Source organism: Amblyomma americanum, chromosome 8 (genome assembly GCF_052857255.1).
Source record: "Amblyomma americanum isolate KBUSLIRL-KWMA chromosome 8, ASM5285725v1, whole genome shotgun sequence".
Taxonomy (NCBI): Eukaryota; Metazoa; Arthropoda; class Arachnida; order Ixodida; family Ixodidae; genus Amblyomma; species Amblyomma americanum.
The window spans coordinates 132,303,818-132,323,547 of record NC_135504.1 but is presented as its reverse complement, the minus strand read 5'-3'; positions in this window follow the sequence as shown (position 1 = coordinate 132,323,547).

Here is a 19,730-nt window from a genome sequence, read left to right as displayed (position 1 = left end):
TAAAACGATGTATCCCGTTTTTTTTTGAGCTGGAATAGAAGTTTTCGCGCAGTTCTGAGAAACAAAGTTTACACCTTTCCCTCGTGTACTCATCGACGACTTGTAAAAGCGATGCTCGTGAATCTTGCTAGTTTCAATCTAAAACGATGTATCCCGTTTTTTTGAGCCGGTATACAAGTTTTCGCGCAGTTCTGAGAAAAAAATTTACACCTTTCCCTCGTGTACTCATCGACGACTTGTAAAAGCGATGCTCGTGAATCTTGCTAGTTTCGATCTAAAACGATGTATCCCGTTGTTTTGAGCCGGAATACAAGTTTTCGTGCAGTTCTGAGAGAAAAAGTTTACACCTCTCTCTCGTCTACTCTTCGAGGACTTGTAAAATCGATGCTCGTGAATCTTGCTAGTTTCGATCTAAAACGATGAATCCTGTTGTTTTGAGCCGGAATACAAGTTTTCGCGCAGTTCTGAGAGAAAAAGTTTACACCTTTCTCTCGTCTACTCTTCGACGACTTGTAAAATCGATGCTCGTGAATCTTGCTAGTTTCGATCTAAAACGATGTATCCCGTTGTTGTGAGCCGGATTAGAAGTTTTCGTGCAGTTCTGAGAGAAAAAGTTTACACCTTTCTCGTCTACTCTTCGACGACTTGTAAAATCGATGCTCGTGAATCTTGCTAGTTTCGATCTAAAACGATGTATTCCGCTGTTTTGAGCCGGAATACAAGTTTTCGCTCAGTTTTGAGAGAAAAAGTTTACACCTTTATCTCGTCTACTCTTCGAAGACTTGAAAAATCGATGCCCGTGAATCTTGCTAGTTTCGATCTAAAACGATGTATCTCGTTGTTTTGAGCCGTAATACAAGTTTTAGCGCAGTTCTGAGAGAAAAAGTTTACACCTTTATCTCGTCTACTCTTCGAAGACTTGAAAAATCGATGCTCGTGAATCTTGCTAGTTTCGATCTAAAACGATGTATCCCGTTTTTTTGAGCCGGTATACAAGTTTTCGCGCAGTTCTGAGAAAAAAAGTTTACACCTTTCCCTCGTGTACTCATCGACGACTTGTAAAAGCGATGCTCGTGAATCTTGCTAGTTTCGATCTAAAACGATGTATCCCGTTGTTTTGAGCCGGAATACAAGTTTTCGTGCAGTTCTGAGAGAAAAAGTTTACACCTTTCTCTCGTCTACTCTTCGAGGACTTGTAAAATCGATGCTCGTGAATCTTGCTAGTTTCGATCTAAAACGATGAATCCTGTTGTTTTGAGCCGGAATACAAGTTTTCGCGCAGTTCTGAGAGAAAAAGTTTACACCTTTCTCTCGTCTACTCTTCGAAGACTTGAAAAATCGATGCTCGTGAATCTTGCTAGTTTCGATCTACAACGATGTATCTCGTTGTTTTGAGCTGGAATAGAAGTTTTCGCGCAGTTCTGAGAGAAAAAGTTTACACCTTTCCCTCGTCTACTCTTCGAGGACTTGTAAAATCAATGCTCGTGAATCTTGCAAGTTTCGATCTAAAACGATGTATCTCGTTGTTTTGAGCCGTATTACAAGTTTTCGCGCAGTTCTGAGAAAAAAAGTTTTCACCTTTCCCTCGTGTACTCATCGACGACTTGTAAAAGCGATGCTCGTGAATCTTGCTAGTTTCGATCTAAAACGATGTATCCCGTTGTTTTGAGCCGGAATACAAGTTTTCGTGCAGTTCTGAGAGAAAAAGTTTACACCTTTCTCTCGGCTACTCTTCGAGGACTTGTAAAATCGATGCTCGTGAATCTTGCTAGTTTCGATCTAAAACGATGTATCCCGTTTTTTTGAGCCGGTATACAAGTTTTCGCGCAGTTCTGAGAAAAAAAGTTTACACCTTTCCCTCGTGTACTCATCGACGACTTGTAAAAGCGATGCTCGTGAATCTTGCTAGTTTCGATCTAAAACGATGTATCCCGTTGTTTTGAGCCGGAATACAAGTTTTCGTGCAGTTCTGAGAGAAAAAGTTTACACCTTTCTCTCGTCTACTCTTCGAGGACTTGTAAAATCGATGCTCGTGAATCTTGCTAGTTTCGATCTAAAACGATGAATCTTGTTGTTTTGAGCCGGAATACAAGTTTTCGCGCAGTTCTGAGAGAAAAAGTTTACACCTTTCTCTCGTCTACTCTTCGAAGACTTGAAAAATCGATGCTCGTGAATCTTGCTAGTTTCGATCTACAACGATGTATCTCGTTGTTTTGAGCTGGAATAGAAGTTTTCGCGCAGTTCTGAGAGAAAAAGTTTACACCTTTCTCTCGTCTACTCTTCGAGGACTTGTAAAATCAATGCTCGTGAATCTTGCAAGTTTCGATCTAAAACGATGTATCTCGTTGTTTTGAGCCGTATTACAAGTTTTCGCGCAGTTCTGAGAGAAAAAGTTTACACCTTTATCTCGTCTACTCTTCGAAGACTTGAAAAATCGATGCTCGTGAATCTTGCTAGTTTCGATCTAAAACGATGTATCCCGTTGTTTTGAGCCGGAATACAAGTTTTCGGGCAGTTCTGAGAGAAAAAGTTTACACCTTTCTCTCGTCTACTCTTCGACGACATGTAAAATCAATGCTCGTGAATCTTGCTAGTTTCGATCTACAACGATGTATCCCGTTTTTTTTTGAGCTGGAATAGAAGTTTTCGCGCAGTTCTGAGAAAAAAAGTTTTCACCTTTCCCTCGTGTACTCATCGACGACTTGTAAAAGCGATGCTCGTGAATCTTGCTAGTTTCGATCTAAAACGATGTATCCCGTTGTTTTGAGCCGGAATACAAGTTTTCGTGCAGTTCTGAGAGAAAAAGTTTACACCTTTCTCTCGGCTACTCTTCGAGGACTTGTAAAATCGATGCTCGTGAATCTTGCTAGTTTCGATCTAAAACGATGAATCCTGTTGTTTTGAGCCGGAATACAAGTTTTCGCGCAGTTCTGAGAGAAAAAGTTTACACCTTTCTCTCGTCTACTCTTCGACGACTTGTAAAATCGATGCTCGTGAATCTTGCTGGTTTCGATCTAAAACGATGTATCCCGTTGTTGTGAGCCGGATTACAAGTTTTTGTGCAGTTCTGAGAGAAAAAGTTTACACCTTTCTCGTCTACTCTTCGAAGACTTGAAAAATCGATGCCCGTGAATCTTGCTAGTTTCGATCTAAAACGATGTATCTCGTTGTTTTGAGCCGTAATACAAGTTTTCGCGCAGTTCTGAGAGAAAAAGTTTACACCTTTATCTCGTCTACTCTTCGAAGACTTGAAAAATCGATGCTCGTGAATCTTGCTAGTTTCGATCTAAAACGATGTATCCCGTTGTTTTGAGCCGGAATACAAGTTTTCGGGCAGTTCTGAGAGAAAAAGTTTACACCTTTCTCTCGTCTACTCTTCGACGACTTGTAAAATCGATGCTCGTGAATCTTGCTAGTTTCGATCTAAAACGATGTATCCCGTTTTTTTTTGAGCTGGAATAGAAGTTTTCGCGCAGTTCTGAGAAAAAAAGTTTACACCTTTCCCTCGTGTACTCATCGACGACTTGTAAAAGCGATGCTCGTGAATCTTGCTAGTTTCGATCTAAAACGATGTATCCCGTTTTTTTGAGCCGGTATACAAGTTTTCGCGCAGTTCTGAGAAAAAAATTTACACCTTTCCCTCGTGTACTCATCGACGACTTGTAAAAGCGATGCTCGTGAATCTTGCTAGTTTCGATCTAAAACGATGTATCCCGTTGTTTTGAGCCGGAATACAAGTTTTCGTGCAGTTCTGAGAGAAAAAGTTTACACCTCTCTCTCGTCTACTCTTCGAGGACTTGTAAAATCGATGCTCGTGAATCTTGCTAGTTTCGATCTAAAACGATGAATCCTGTTGTTTTGAGCCGGAATACAAGTTTTCGCGCAGTTCTGAGAGAAAAAGTTTACTCCTTTCTCTCGTCTACTCTTCGACGACTTGTAAAATCGATGCTCGTGAATCTTGCTAGTTTCGATCTAAAACGATGTATCCCGTTGTTGTGAGCCGGATTAGAAGTTTTCGTGCAGTTCTGAGAGAAAAAGTTTACACCTTTCTCGTCTACTCTTCGACGACTTGTAAAATCGATGCTCGTGAATCTTGCTAGTTTCGATCTAAAACGATGTATTCCGCTGTTTTGAGCCGGAATACAAGTTTTCGCTCAGTTTTGAGAGAAAAAGTTTACACCTTTATCTCGTCTACTCTTCGAAGACTTGAAAAATCGATGCCCGTGAATCTTGCTAGTTTCGATCTAAAACGATGTATCTCGTTGTTTTGAGCCGTAATACAAGTTTTAGCGCAGTTCTGAGAGAAAAAGTTTACACCTTTATCTCGTCTACTCTTCGAAGACTTGAAAAATCGATGCTCGTGAATCTTGCTAGTTTCGATCTAAAACGATGTATCCCGTTTTTTTGAGCCGGTATACAAGTTTTCGCGCAGTTCTGAGAAAAAAAGTTTACACCTTTCCCTCGTGTACTCATCGACGACTTGTAAAAGCGATGCTCGTGAATCTTGCTAGTTTCGATCTAAAACGATGTATCCCGTTGTTTTGAGCCGGAATACAAGTTTTCGTGCAGTTCTGAGAGAAAAAGTTTACACCTTTCTCTCGTCTACTCTTCGAGGACTTGTAAAATCGATGCTCGTGAATCTTGCTAGTTTCGATCTAAAACGATGAATCCTGTTGTTTTGAGCCGGAATACAAGTTTTCGCGCAGTTCTGAGAGAAAAAGTTTACACCTTTCTCTCGTCTACTCTTCGAAGACTTGAAAAATCGATGCTCGTGAATCTTGCTAGTTTCGATCTACAACGATGTATCTCGTTGTTTTGAGCTGGAATAGAAGTTTTCGGGCAGTTCTGAGAGAAAAAGTTTACACCTTTCCCTCGTCTACTCTTCGAGGACTTGTAAAATCAATGCTCGTGAATCTTGCAAGTTTCGATCTAAAACGATGTATCTCGTTGTTTTGAGCCGTATTACAAGTTTTCGCGCAGTTCTGAGAGAAAAAGTTTACACCTTTATCTCGTCTACTCTTCGAAGACTTGAAAAATCGATGCTCGTGAATCTTGCTAGTTTCGATCTAAAACGATGTATCCCGTTGTTTTGAGCCGGAATACAAGTTTTCGGGCAGTTCTGAGAGAAAAAGTTTACACCTTTCTCTCGTCTACTCTTCGACGACATGTAAAATCAATGCTCGTGAATCTTGCTAGTTTCGATCTACAACGATGTATCCCGTTTTTTTTTTTGAGCTGGAATAGAAGTTTTCGCGCAGTTCTGAGAAAAAAAGTTTTCACCTTTCCCTCGTGTACTCATCGACGACTTGTAAAAGCGATGCTCGTGAATCTTGCTAGTTTCGATCTAAAACGATGTATCCCGTTGTTTTGAGCCGGAATACAAGTTTTCGTGCAGTTCTGAGAGAAAAAGTTTACACCTTTCTCTCGGCTACTCTTCGAGGACTTGTAAAATCGATGCTCGTGAATCTTGCTAGTTTCGATCTAAAACGATGAATCCTGTTGTTTTGAGCCGGAATACAAGTTTTCGCGCAGTTCTGAGAGAAAAAGTTTACACCTTTCTCTCGTCTACTCTTCGACGACTTGTAAAATCGATGCTCGTGAATCTTGCTGGTTTCGATCTAAAACGATGTATCCCGTTGTTGTGAGCCGGATTACAAGTTTTTGTGCAGTTCTGAGAGAAAAAGTTTACACCTTTCTCGTCTACTCTTCGAAGACTTGAAAAATCGATGCCCGTGAATCTTGCTAGTTTCGATCTAAAACGATGTATCTCGTTGTTTTGAGCCGTAATACAAGTTTTCGCGCAGTTCTGAGAGAAAAAGTTTACACCTTTATCTCGTCTACTCTTCGAAGACTTGAAAAATCGATGCTCGTGAATCTTGCTAGTTTCGATCTAAAACGATGTATCCCGTTGTTTTGAGCCGGAATACAAGTTTTCGGGCAGTTCTGAGAGAAAAAGTTTACACCTTTCTCTCGTCTACTCTTCGACGACTTGTAAAATCGATGCTCGTGAATCTTGCTAGTTTCGATCTAAAACGATGTATCCCGTTTTTTTTTGAGCTGGAATAGAAGTTTTCGCGCAGTTCTGAGAAAAAAAGTTTACACCTTTTCCTCGTGTACTCATCGACGACTTGTAAAAGCGATGCTCGTGAATCTTGCTAGTTTCGATCTAAAACGATGTATCCCGTTGTTTTGAGCCGGAATACAAGTTTTCGTGCAGTTCTGAGAGAAAAAGTTTACACCTTTCTCTCGTCTACTCTTCGAGGACTTGTAAAATCGATGCTCGTGAATCTTGCTAGTTTCGATCTAAAACGATGAATCCTGTTGTTTTGAGCCGGAATACAAGTTTTCGCGCAGTTCTGAGAGAAAAAGTTTACACCTTTCTCTCGTCTACTATTCGACGACTTGTAAAATCGATGCTCGTGAATCTTGCTAGTTTCGATCTAAAACGATGTATCCCGTTTTTTTGAGCCGGTATACAAGTTTTCGCGCAGTTCTGAGAAAAAAATTTACACCTTTCCCTCGTGTACTCATCGACGACTTGTAAAAGCGATGCTCGTGAATCTTGCTAGTTTCGATCTAAAACGATGTATCCCGTTGTTTTGAGCCGGAATACAAGTTTTCGTGCAGTTCTGAGAGAAAAAGTTTACACCTCTCTCTCGTCTACTCTTCGAGGACTTGTAAAATCGATGCTCGTGAATCTTGCTAGTTTCGATCTAAAACGATGAATCCTGTTGTTTTGAGCCGGAATACAAGTTTTCGCGCAGTTCTGAGAGAAAAAGTTTACACCTTTCTCTCGTCTACTCTTCGACGACTTGTAAAATCGATGCTCGTGAATCTTGCTAGTTTCGATCTAAAACGATGTATCCCGTTGTTGTGAGCCGGATTAGAAGTTTTCGTGCAGTTCTGAGAGAAAAAGTTTACACCTTTCTCGTCTACTCTTCGACGACTTGTAAAATCGATGCTCGTGAATCTTGCTAGTTTCGATCTAAAACGGTGTATTCCGCTGTTTTGAGCCGGAATACAAGTTTTCGCTCAGTTTTGAGAGAAAAAGTTTACACCTTTATCTCGTCTACTCTTCGAAGACTTGAAAAATCGATGCCCGTGAATCTTGCTAGTTTCGATCTAAAACGATGTATCTCGTTGTTTTGAGCCGTAATACAAGTTTTAGCGCAGTTCTGAGAGAAAAAGTTTACACCTTTATCTCGTCTACTCTTCGAAGACTTGAAAAATCGATGCTCGTGAATCTTGCTAGTTTCGATCTAAAACGATGTATCCCGTTTTTTTGAGCCGGTATACAAGTTTTCGCGCAGTTCTGAGAAAAAAAGTTTACACCTTTCCCTCGTGTACTCATCGACGACTTGTAAAAGCGATGCTCGTGAATCTTGCTAGTTTCGATCTAAAACGATGTATCCCGTTGTTTTGAGCCGGAATACAAGTTTTCGTGCAGTTCTGAGAGAAAAAGTTTACACCTTTCTCTCGTCTACTCTTCGAGGACTTGTAAAATCGATGCTCGTGAATCTTGCTAGTTTCGATCTAAAACGATGAATCCTGTTGTTTTGAGCCGGAATACAAGTTTTCGCGCAGTTCTGAGAGAAAAAGTTTACACCTTTCTCTCGTCTACTCTTCGAAGACTTGAAAAATCGATGCTCGTGAATCTTGCTAGTTTCGATCTACAACGATGTATCTCGTTGTTTTGAGCTGGAATAGAAGTTTTCGGGCAGTTCTGAGAGAAAAAGTTTACACCTTTCCCTCGTCTACTCTTCGAGGACTTGTAAAATCAATGCTCGTGAATCTTGCAAGTTTCGATCTAAAACGATGTATCTCGTTGTTTTGAGCCGTATTACAAGTTTTCGCGCAGTTCTGAGAGAAAAAGTTTACACCTTTATCTCGTCTACTCTTCGAAGACTTGAAAAATCGATGCTCGTGAATCTTGCTAGTTTCGATCTAAAACGATGTATCCCGTTGTTTTGAGCCGGAATACAAGTTTTCGGGCAGTTCTGAGAGAAAAAGTTTACACCTTTCTCTCGTCTACTCTTCGACGACATGTAAAATCAATGCTCGTGAATCTTGCTAGTTTCGATCTACAACGATGTATCCCGTTTTTTTTTTGAGCTGGAATAGAAGTTTTCGCGCAGTTCTGAGAAAAAAAGTTTTCACCTTTCCCTCGTGTACTCATCGACGACTTGTAAAAGCGATGCTCGTGAATCTTGCTAGTTTCGATCTAAAACGATGTATCCCGTTGCTTTGAGCCGGAATACAAGTTTTCGTGCAGTTCTGAGAGAAAAAGTTTACACCTTTCTCTCGGCTACTCTTCGAGGACTTGTAAAATCGATGCTCGTGAATCTTGCTAGTTTCGATCTAAAACGATGAATCCTGTTGTTTTGAGCCGGAATACAAGTTTTCGCGCAGTTCTGAGAGAAAAAGTTTACACCTTTCTCTCGTCTACTCTTCGACGACTTGTAAAATCGATGCTCGTGAATCTTGCTGGTTTCGATCTAAAACGATGTATCCCGTTGTTGTGAGCCGGATTACAAGTTTTTGTGCAGTTCTGAGAGAAAAAGTTTACACCTTTCTCGTCTACTCTTCGAAGACTTGAAAAATCGATGCCCGTGAATCTTGCTAGTTTCGATCTAAAACGATGTATCTCGTTGTTTTGAGCCGTAATACAAGTTTTCGCGCAGTTCTGAGAGAAAAAGTTTACACCTTTATCTCGTCTACTCTTCGAAGACTTGAAAAATCGATGCTCGTGAATCTTGCTAGTTTCGATCTAAAACGATGTATCCCGTTGTTTTGAGCCGGAATACAAGTTTTCGGGCAGTTCTGAGAGAAAAAGTTTACACCTTTCTCTCGTCTACTCTTCGACGACTTGTAAAATCGATGCTCGTGAATCTTGCTAGTTTCGATCTAAAACGATGTATCCCGTTTTTTTTGAGCTGGAATAGAAGTTTTCGCGCAGTTCTGAGAAAAAAAGTTTACACCTTTTCCTCGTGTACTCATCGACGACTTGTAAAAGCGATGCTCGTGAATCTTGCTAGTTTCGATCTAAAACGATGTATCCCGTTGTTTTGAGCCGGAATACAAGTTTTCGTGCAGTTCTGAGAGAAAAAGTTTACACCTTTCTCTCGTCTACTCTTCGAGGACTTGTAAAATCGATGCTCGTGAATCTTGCTAGTTTCGATCTAAAACGATGAATCCTGTTGTTTTGAGCCGGAATACAAGTTTTCGCGCAGTTCTGAGAGAAAAAGTTTACACCTTTCTCTCGTCTACTATTCGACGACTTGTAAAATCGATGCTCGTGAATCTTGCTAGTTTCGATCTAAAACGATGTATCCCGTTTTTTTGAGCCGGTATACAAGTTTTCGCGCAGTTCTGAGAAAAAAATTTACACCTTTCCCTCGTGTACTCATCGACGACTTGTAAAAGCGATGCTCGTGAATCTTGCTAGTTTCGATCTAAAACGATGTATCCCGTTGTTTTGAGCCGGAATACAAGTTTTCGTGCAGTTCTGAGAGAAAAAGTTTACACCTCTCTCTCGTCTACTCTTCGAGGACTTGTAAAATCGATGCTCGTGAATCTTGCTAGTTTCGATCTAAAACGATGAATCCTGTTGTTTTGAGCCGGAATACAAGTTTTCGCGCAGTTCTGAGAGAAAAAGTTTACACCTTTCTCTCGTCTACTCTTCGACGACTTGTAAAATCGATGCTCGTGAATCTTGCTAGTTTCGATCTAAAACGATGTATCCCGTTGTTGTGAGCCGGATTAGAAGTTTTCGTGCAGTTCTGAGAGAAAAAGTTTACACCTTTCTCGTCTACTCTTCGACGACTTGTAAAATCGATGCTCGTGAATCTTGCTAGTTTCGATCTAAAACGGTGTATTCCGCTGTTTTGAGCCGGAATACAAGTTTTCGCTCAGTTTTGAGAGAAAAAGTTTACACCTTTATCTCGTCTACTCTTCGAAGACTTGAAAAATCGATGCCCGTGAATCTTGCTAGTTTCGATCTAAAACGATGTATCTCGTTGTTTTGAGCCGTAATACAAGTTTTAGCGCAGTTCTGAGAGAAAAAGTTTACACCTTTATCTCGTCTACTCTTCGAAGACTTGAAAAATCGATGCTCGTGAATCTTGCTAGTTTCGATCTAAAACGATGTATCCCGTTTTTTTGAGCCGGTATACAAGTTTTCGCGCAGTTCTGAGAAAAAAAGTTTACACCTTTCCCTCGTGTACTCATCGACGACTTGTAAAAGCGATGCTCGTGAATCTTGCTAGTTTCGATCTAAAACGATGTATCCCGTTGTTTTGAGCCGGAATACAAGTTTTCGTGCAGTTCTGAGAGAAAAAGTTTACACCTTTCTCTCGTCTACTCTTCGAGGACTTGTAAAATCGATGCTCGTGAATCTTGCTAGTTTCGATCTAAAACGATGAATCCTGTTGTTTTGAGCCGGAATACAAGTTTTCGCGCAGTTCTGAGAGAAAAAGTTTACACCTTTCTCTCGTCTACTCTTCGAAGACTTGAAAAATCGATGCTCGTGAATCTTGCTAGTTTCGATCTACAACGATGTATCTCGTTGTTTTGAGCTGGAATAGAAGTTTTCGCGCAGTTCTGAGAGAAAAAGTTTACACCTTTCTCTCGTCTGCTCTTCGAGGACTTGTAAAATCAATGCTCGTGAATCTTGCTAGTTTCGATCTAAAACGATGTATCTCGTTGTTTTGAGCCGTATTACAAGTTTTCGCGCAGTTCTGAGAGAAAAAGTTTACACCTTTATCTCGTCTACTCTTCGAAGACTTGAAAAATCGATGCTCGTGAATCTTGCTAGTTTCGATCTAAAACGATGTATCCCGTTGTTTTGAGCCGGAATACAAGTTTTCGGGCAGTTCTGAGAGAAAAAGTTTACACCTTTCTCTCGTCTACTCTTCGACGACATGTAAAATCAATGCTCGTGAATCTTGCTAGTTTCGATCTACAACGATGTATCTCGTTGTTTTGAGCTGGAATAGAAGTTTTCGCGCAGTTCTGAGAGAAAAAGTTTACACCTTTCTCTCGTCTACTCTTCGAGGACTTGTAAAATCGATGCTCGTGAATCTTGCTAGTTTTGATCTAAAACGATGTATCACTTGTTTTGAGTCGCAATACAAGTTTTCGCGCAGTTCTGAGAGAAAAAGTTTACACCTTTCTCTCGTCTACTATTCGACGACTTGTTAAATCGATGCTCGTGAATCTTGCTAGTTTCGATCTAAAACGATGTATCCCGTTTTTTTGAGCCGGTATACAAGTTTTCGCGCAGTTCTGAGAAAAAAAGTTTACACCTTTCCCTCGTGTACTCATCGACGACTTGTAAAAGCGATGCTCGTGAATCTTGCTAGTTTCGATCTAAAACGATGTATCCCGTTGTTTTGAGCCGGAATACAAGTTTTCGTGCAGTTCTGAGAGAAAAAGTTTACACCTTTCTCTCGTCTACTCTTCGAGGACTTGTAAAATCGATGCTCGTGAATCTTGCTAGTTTCGATCTAAAACGATGAATCCTGTTGTTTTGAGCCGGAATACAAGTTTTCGCGCAGTTCTGAGAGAAAAAGTTTACACCTTTCTCTCGTCTACTCTTCGACGACTTGTAAAATCGATGCTCGTGAATCTTGCTAGTTTCGATCTAAAACGATGTATCCCGTTGTTGTGAGCCGGATTACAAGTTTTCGTGCAGTTCTGAGAGATAAAGTTTACACCTTTCTCGTCTACTCTTCGACGACTTGTAAAATCGATGCTCGTGAATCTTGCTAGTTTCGATCTAAAACGATGTATTCCGCTGTTTTTAGCCGGAATACAAGTTTTCGCTCAGTTTTGAGAGAAAACGTTTACACCTTTATCTCGTCTACTCTTCGAAGACTTGAAAAATCGATGCCCGTGAATCTTGCTAGTTTCGATCTAAAACGATGAATCCTGTTGTTTTGAGCCGGAATACAAGTTTTCGCGCAGTTCTGAGAGAAAAAGTTTACACCTTTCTCTCGTCTACTATTCGACGACTTGTAAAATCGATGCTCGTGAATCTTGCTAGTTTCGATCTAAAACGATGTATCCCGTTTTTTTGAGCCGGTATACAAGTTTTCGCGCAGTTCTGAGAAAAAAAGTTTACACCTTTCCCTCGTGTACTCATCGACGACTTGTAGAAGCGATGCTCGTGAATCTTGCTAGTTTCGATCTAAAACGATGTATCCCGTTGTTTTGAGCCGGAATACAAGTTTTCGTGCAGTTCTGAGAGAAAAAGTTTACATCTTTCTCTCGTCTACTCTTCGAGGACTTGTAAAATCGATGCTCGTGAATCTTGCTAGTTTCGATCTAAAACGATGAATCCTGTTGTTTTGAGCCGGAATACAAGTTTTCGCGCAGTTCTGAGAGAAAAAGTTTACACCTTTCTCTCGTCTACTCTTCGACGACTTGTAAAATCGATGCTCGTGAATCTTGCTAGTTTCGATCTAAAACGATGTATCCCGTTGTTGTGAGCCGGATTAGAAGTTTTCGTGCAGTTCTGAGAGAAAAAGTTTACACTTTTCTCGTCTACTCTTCGACGACTTGTAAAATCGATGCTCGTGAATCTTGCTAGTTTCGATCTAAAACGATGTATTCCGCTGTTTTGAGCCGGAATACAAGTTTTCGCTCAGTTTTGAGAGAAAAAGTTTACACCTTTATCTCGTCTACTCTTCGAAGACTTGAAAAATCGATGCCCGTGAATCTTGCTAGTTTCGATCTAAAACGATGTATCTCGTTGTTTTGAGCCGTAATACAAGTTTTAGCGCAGTTCTGAGAGAAAAAGTTTACACCTTTATCTCGTCTACTCTTCGAAGACTTGAAAAATCGATGCTCGTGAATCTTGCTAGTTTCGATCTAAAACGATGTATCCCGTTTTTTTTGAGCCGGTATACAAGTTTTCGCGCAGTTCTGAGAAAAAAAGTTTACACCTTTCCCTCGTGTACTCATCGACGACTTGTAAAAGCGATGCTCGTGAATCTTGCTAGTTTCGATCTAAAACGATGTATCCCGTTGTTTTGAGCCGGAATACAAGTTTTCGTGCAGTTCTGAGAGAAAAAGTTTACACCTTTCTCTCGTCTACTCTTCGAGGACTTGTAAAATCGATGCTCGTGAATCTTGCTAGTTTTGATCTAAAACGATGAATCCTGTTGTTTTGAGCCGGAATACAAGTTTTCGCGCAGTTCTGAGAGAAAAAGTTTACACCTTTCTCTCGTCTACTCTTCGAAGACTTGAAAAATCGATGCTCGTGAATCTTGCTAGTTTCGATCTACAACGATGTATCTCGTTGTTTTGAGCTGGAATAGAAGTTTTCGCGCAGTTCTGAGAGAAAAAGTTTACACCTTTCTCTCGTCTACTCTTCGAGGACTTGTAAAATCGATGCTCGTGAATCTTGCTAGTTTCGATCTAAAACGATGTATCTCGTTGTTTTGAGCCGTAATACAAGTTTTCGCGCAGTTCTGAGAGAAAAAGTTTACACCTTTATCTCGTCTACTCTTCGAAGACTTGAAAAATCGATGCTCGTGAATCTTGCTAGTTTCGTTCTAAAACGATGTATCCCGTTGTTTTGAGCCGGAATACAAGTTTTCGGGCAGTTCTGAGAGAAAAAGTTTACACCTTTCTCTCGTCTACTCTTCGACGACATGTAAAATCAATGCTCGTGAATCTTGCTAGTTTCGATCTACAACGATGTATCTCGTTGTTTTGAGCTGGAATAGAAGTTTTCGCGCAGTTCTGAGAGAAAAAGTTTACACCTTTCTCTCGTCTACTCTTCGAGGACTTGTAAAATCGATGCTCGTGAATCTTGCTAGTTTCGATCTAAAACGATGTATCACTTGTTTTGAGTCGCAATACAAGTTTTCGCGCAGTTCTGAGAGAAAAAGTTTACACCTTTCTCTCGTCTACTATTCGACGACTTGTTAAATCGATGCTCGTGAATCTTGCTAGTTTCGATCTAAAACGATGTATCCCGTTTTTTTGAGCCGGTATACAAGTTTTCGCGCAGTTCTGAGAAAAAAAGTTTACACCTTTCCCTCGTGTACTCATCGACGACTTGTAAAAGCGATGCTCGTGAATCTTGCTAGTTTCGATCTAAAACGATGTATCCCGTTGTTTTGAGCCGGAATACAAGTTTTCGTGCAGTTCTGAGAGAAAAAGTTTACACCTTTCTCTCGTCTACTCTTCGAGGACTTGTAAAATCGATGCTCGTGAATCTTGCTAGTTTCGATCTAAAACGATGAATCCTGTTGTTTTGAGCCGGAATACAAGTTTTCGCGCAGTTCTGAGAGAAAAAGTTTACACCTTTCTCTCGTCTACTCTTCGACGACTTGTAAAATCAATGCTCGTGAATCTTGCTAGTTTCGATCTAAAACGATGTATCCCGTTGTTGTGAGCCGGATTACAAGTTTTCGTGCAGTTCTGAGAGAAAAAGTTTACACCTTTCTCGTCTACTCTTCGACGACTTGTAAAATCGATGCTCGTGAATCTTGCTAATTTCGATCTAAAACGATGTATTCCGCTGTTTTGAGCCGGAATACAAGTTTTCGCTCAGTTTTGAGAGAAAAAGTTTACACCTTTATCTCGTCTACTCTTCGAAGACTTGAAAAATCGATGCCCGTGAATCTTGCTAGTTTCGATCTAAAACGATGTATCCCGTTGTTTTGAGCCGGAATACAAGTTTTCGGGCAGTTCTGAGAGAAAAAGTTTACACCTTTATCTCGTCTACTCTTCGAAGACTTGAAAAATCGATGCTCGTGAATCTTGCTAGTTTCGATCTAAAACAATGTATCCCGTTGTTTTGAGCCGGAATACAAGTTTTCGGGCAGTTCTGAGAGAAAAAGTTTACACCTTTCTCTCGTCTACTCTTCGACGACTTGTAAAATCGATGCTCGTGAATCTTGCTAGTTTCGATCTAAAACGATGTATCCCGTTTTTTCGAGCCGGTATACAAGTTTTCGCGCAGTTCTGAGAAAAAAAGTTTACACCTTTCCCTCGTGTACTCATCGACGACTTGTAAAAGCGATGCTCGTGAATCTTGCTAGTTTCGATCTAAAACGATGTATCCCGTTGTTTTGAGCCGGAATACAAGTTTTCGTGCAGTTCTGAGAGAAAAAGTTTACACCTTTCTCTCGGCTACTCATCGAGGACTTGTAAAATCGATGCTCGTGAATCTTGCTAGTTTCGATCTAAAACGATGAATCCTGTTGTTTTGAGCCGGAATACAAGTTTTCGCGCAGTTCTGAGAGAAAAAGTTTACACCTTTCTCTCGTCTACTCTTCGACGACTTGTAAAATCGATGCTCGTGAATCTTGATAGTTTCGATCTAAAAGGATGTATCCCGTTGTTGTGAGCCGGATTACAAGTTTTCGTGCAGTTCTGAGAGAAAAAGTTTACACCTTTCTCGTCTACTCTTCGAAGACTTGAAAAATCGATGCCCGTGAATCTTGCTAGTTTCGATCTAAAACGATGTATCTCGTTGTTTTGAGCCGTAATACAAGTTTTCGCGCAGTTCTGAGAGAAAAAGTTTACACCTTTATCTCGTCTACTCTTCGAAGACTTGAAAAATCGATGCTCGTGAATCTTGCTAGTTTCGATCTAAAACGATGAATCCTGTTGTTTTGAGCCGGAATACAAGTTTTCGCGCAGTTCTGAGAGAAAAAGTTTACACCTTTCTCTCGTCTACTATTCGACGACTTGTAAAATCGATGCTCGTGAATCTTGCTAGTTTCGATCTAAAACGATGTATCCCGTTTTTTTGAGCCGGTATACAAGTTTTCGCGCAGTTCTGAGAAAAAAGTTTACACCTTTCCCTCGTGTACTCATCGACGACTTGTAAAAGCGATGCTCGTGAATCTTGCTAGTTTCGATCTAAAACGATGTATCCCGTTGTTTTGAGCCGGAATACAAGTTTTCGTGCAGTTCTGAGAGAAAAATTTTACATCTTTCTCTCGTCTACTCTTCGAGGACTTGTAAAATCGATGCTCGTGAATCTTGCTAGTTTCGATCTAAAACGATGAATCCTGTTGTTTTGAGCCGGAATACAAGTTTTCGCGCAGTTCTGAGAGAAAAAGTTTACACCTTTCTCTCGTCTACTCTTCGACGACTTGTAAAATCGATGCTCGTGAATCTTGCTAGTTTCGATCTAAAACGATGTATCCCGTTGTTGTGAGCCGGATTAGAAGTTTTCGTGCAGTTCTGAGAGAAAAAGTTTACACTTTTCTCGTCTACTCTTCGACGACTTGTAAAATCGATGCTCGTGAATCTTGCTAGTTTCGATCTAAAACGATGTATTCCGCTGTTTTGAGCCGGAATACAAGTTTTCGCTCAGTTTTGAGAGAAAAAGTTTACACCTTTATCTCGTCTACTCTTCGAAGACTTGAAAAATCGATGCCCGTGAATCTTGCTAGTTTCGATCTAAAACGATGTATCTCGTTGTTTTGAGCCGTAATACAAGTTTTAGCGCAGTTCTGAGAGAAAAAGTTTACACCTTTATCTCGTCTACTCTTCGAAGACTTGAAAAATCGATGCTCGTGAATCTTGCTAGTTTCGATCTAAAACGATGTATCCCGTTTTTTTTGAGCCGGTATACAAGTTTTCGCGCAGTTCTGAGAAAAAAAGTTTACACCTTTCCCTCGTGTACTCATCGACGACTTGTAAAAGCGATGCTCGTGAATCTTGCTAGTTTCGATCTAAAACGATGTATCCCGTTGTTTTGAGCCGGAATACAAGTTTTCGTGCAGTTCTGAGAGAAAAAGTTTACACCTTTCTCTCGTCTACTCTTCGAGGACTTGTAAAATCGATGCTCGTGAATCTTGCTAGTTTCGATCTAAAACGATGAATCCTGTTGTTTTGAGCCGGAATACAAGTTTTCGCGCAGTTCTGAGAGAAAAAGTTTACACCTTTCTCTCGTCTACTCTTCGAAGACTTGAAAAATCGATGCTCGTGAATCTTGCTAGTTTAGATCTACAACGATGTATCTCGTTGTTTTGAGCTGGAATAGAAGTTTTCGCGCAGTTCTGAGAGAAAAAGTTTACACCTTTCTCTCGTCTACTCTTCGAGGACTTGTAAAATCGATGCTCGTGAATCTTGCTAGTTTCGATCTAAAACGATGTATCTCGTTGTTTTGAGCCGTAATACAAGTTTTCGCGCAGTTCTGAGAGAAAAAGTTTACACCTTTATCTCGTCTACTCTTCGAAGACTTGAAAAATCGATGCTCGTGAATCTTGCTAGTTTCGTTCTAAAACGATGTATCCCGTTGTTTTGAGCCGGAATACAAGTTTTCGGGCAGTTCTGAGAGAAAAAGTTTACACCTTTCTCTCGTCTACTCTTCGACGACATGTAAAATCAATGCTCGTGAATCTTGCTAGTTTCGATCTACAACGATGTATCTCGTTGTTTTGAGCTGGAATAGAAGTTTTCGCGCAGTTCTGAGAGAAAAAGTTTACACCTTTCTCTCGTCTACTCTTCGAGGACTTGTAAAATCGATGCTCGTGAATCTTGCTAGTTTCGATCTAAAACGATGTATCACTTGTTTTGAGTCGCAATACAAGTTTTCGCGCAGTTCTGAGAGAAAAAGTTTACACCTTTCTCTCGTCTACTTTTCGACGACTTGTTAAATCGATGCTCGTGAATCTTGCTAGTTTCGATCTAAATCGATGTATCCCGTTTTTTTGAGCCGGTATACAAGTTTTCGCGCAGTTCTGAGAAAAAAAGTTTACACCTTTCCCTCGTGTACTCATCGACGACTTGTAAAAGCGATGCTCGTGAATCTTGCTAGTTTCGATCTAAAACGATGTATCCCGTTGTTTTGAGCCGGAATACAAGTTTTCGTGCAGTTCTGAGAGAAAAAGTTTACACCTTTCTCTCGTCTACTCTTCGAGGACTTGTAAAATCGATGCTCGTGAATCTTGCTAGTTTCGATCTAAAACGATGAATCCTGTTGTTTTGAGCCGGAATACAAGTTTTCGCGCAGTTCTGAGAGAAAAAGTTTACACCTTTCTCTCGTCTACTCTTCGAGGACTTGTAAAATCGATGCTCGTGAATCTTGCTAGTTTCGATCTAAAACGATGTATCACTTGTTTTGAGTCGCAATACAAGTTTTCGCGCAGTTCTGAGAGAAAAAGTTTACACCTTTCTCTCGTCTACTATTCGACGACTTGTTAAATCGATGCTCGTGAATCTTGCTAGTTTCGATCTAAAACGATGTATCCCGTTTTTTTGAGCCGGTATACAAGTTTTCGCGCAGTTCTGAGAAAAAAAGTTTACACCTTTCCCTCGTGTACTCATCGACGACTTGTAAAAGCGATGCTCGTGAATCTTGCTAGTTTCGATCTAAAACGATGTATCCCGTTGTTTTGAGCCGGAATACAAGTTTTCGTGCAGTTCTGAGAGAAAAAGTTTACACCTTTCTCTCGTCTACTCTTCGAGGACTTGTAAAATCGATGCTCGTGAATCTTGCTAGTTTCGATCTAAAACGATGAATCCTGTTGTTTTGAGCCGGAATACAAGTTTTCGCGCAGTTCTGAGAGAAAAAGTTTACACCTTTCTCTCGTCTACTCTTCGACGACTTGTAAAATCAATGCTCGTGAATCTTGCTAGTTTCGATCTAAAACGATGTATCCCGTTGTTGTGAGCCGGATTACAAGTTTTCGTGCAGTTCTGAGAGAAAAAGTTTACACCTTTCTCGTCTACTCTTCGACGACTTGTAAAATCGATGCTCGTGAATCTTGCTAGTTTCGATCTAAAACGATGTATTCCGCTGTTTTGAGCCGGAATACAAGTTTTCGCTCAGTTTTGAGAGAAAAAGTTTACACCTTTATCTCGTCTACTCTTCGAAGACTTGAAAAATCGATGCCCGTGAATCTTGCTAGTTTCGATCTAAAACGATGTATCCCGTTGTTTTGAGCCGGAATACAAGTTTTCGGGCAGTTCTGAGAGAAAAAGTTTACACCTTTATCTCGTCTACTCTTCGAAGACTTGAAAAATCGATGCTCGTGAATCTTGCTAGTTTCGATCTAAAACAATGTATCCCGTTGTTTTGAGCCGGAATACAAGTTTTCGGGCAGTTCTGAGAGAAAAAGTTTACACCTTTCTCTCGTCTACTCTTCGACGACTTGTAAAATCGATGCTCGTGAATCTTGCTAGTTTCGATCTAAAACGATGTATCCCGTTTTTTCGAGCCGGTATACAAGTTTTCGCGCAGTTCTGAGAAAAAAAGTTTACACCTTTCCCTCGTGTACTCATCGACGACTTGTAAAAGCGATGCTCGTGAATCTTGCTAGTTTCGATCTAAAACGATGTATCCCGTTGTTTTGAGCCGGAATACAAGTTTTCGTGCAGTTCTGAGAGAAAAAGTTTACACCTTTCTCTCGGCTACTCATCGAGGACTTGTAAAATCGATGCTCGTGAATCTTGCTAGTTTCGATCTAAAACGATGAATCCTGTTGTTTTGAGCCGGAATACAAGTTTTCGCGCAGTTCTGAGAGAAAAAGTTTACACCTTTCTCTCGTCTACTCTTCGACGACTTGTAAAATCGATGCTCGTGAATCTTGATAGTTTCGATCTAAAAGGATGTATCCCGTTGTTGTGAGCCGGATTACAAGTTTTCGTGCAGTTCTGAGAGAAAAAGTTTACACCTTTCTCGTCTACTCTTCGAAGACTTGAAAAATCGATGCCCGTGAATCTTGCTAGTTTCGATCTAAAACGATGTATCTCGTTGT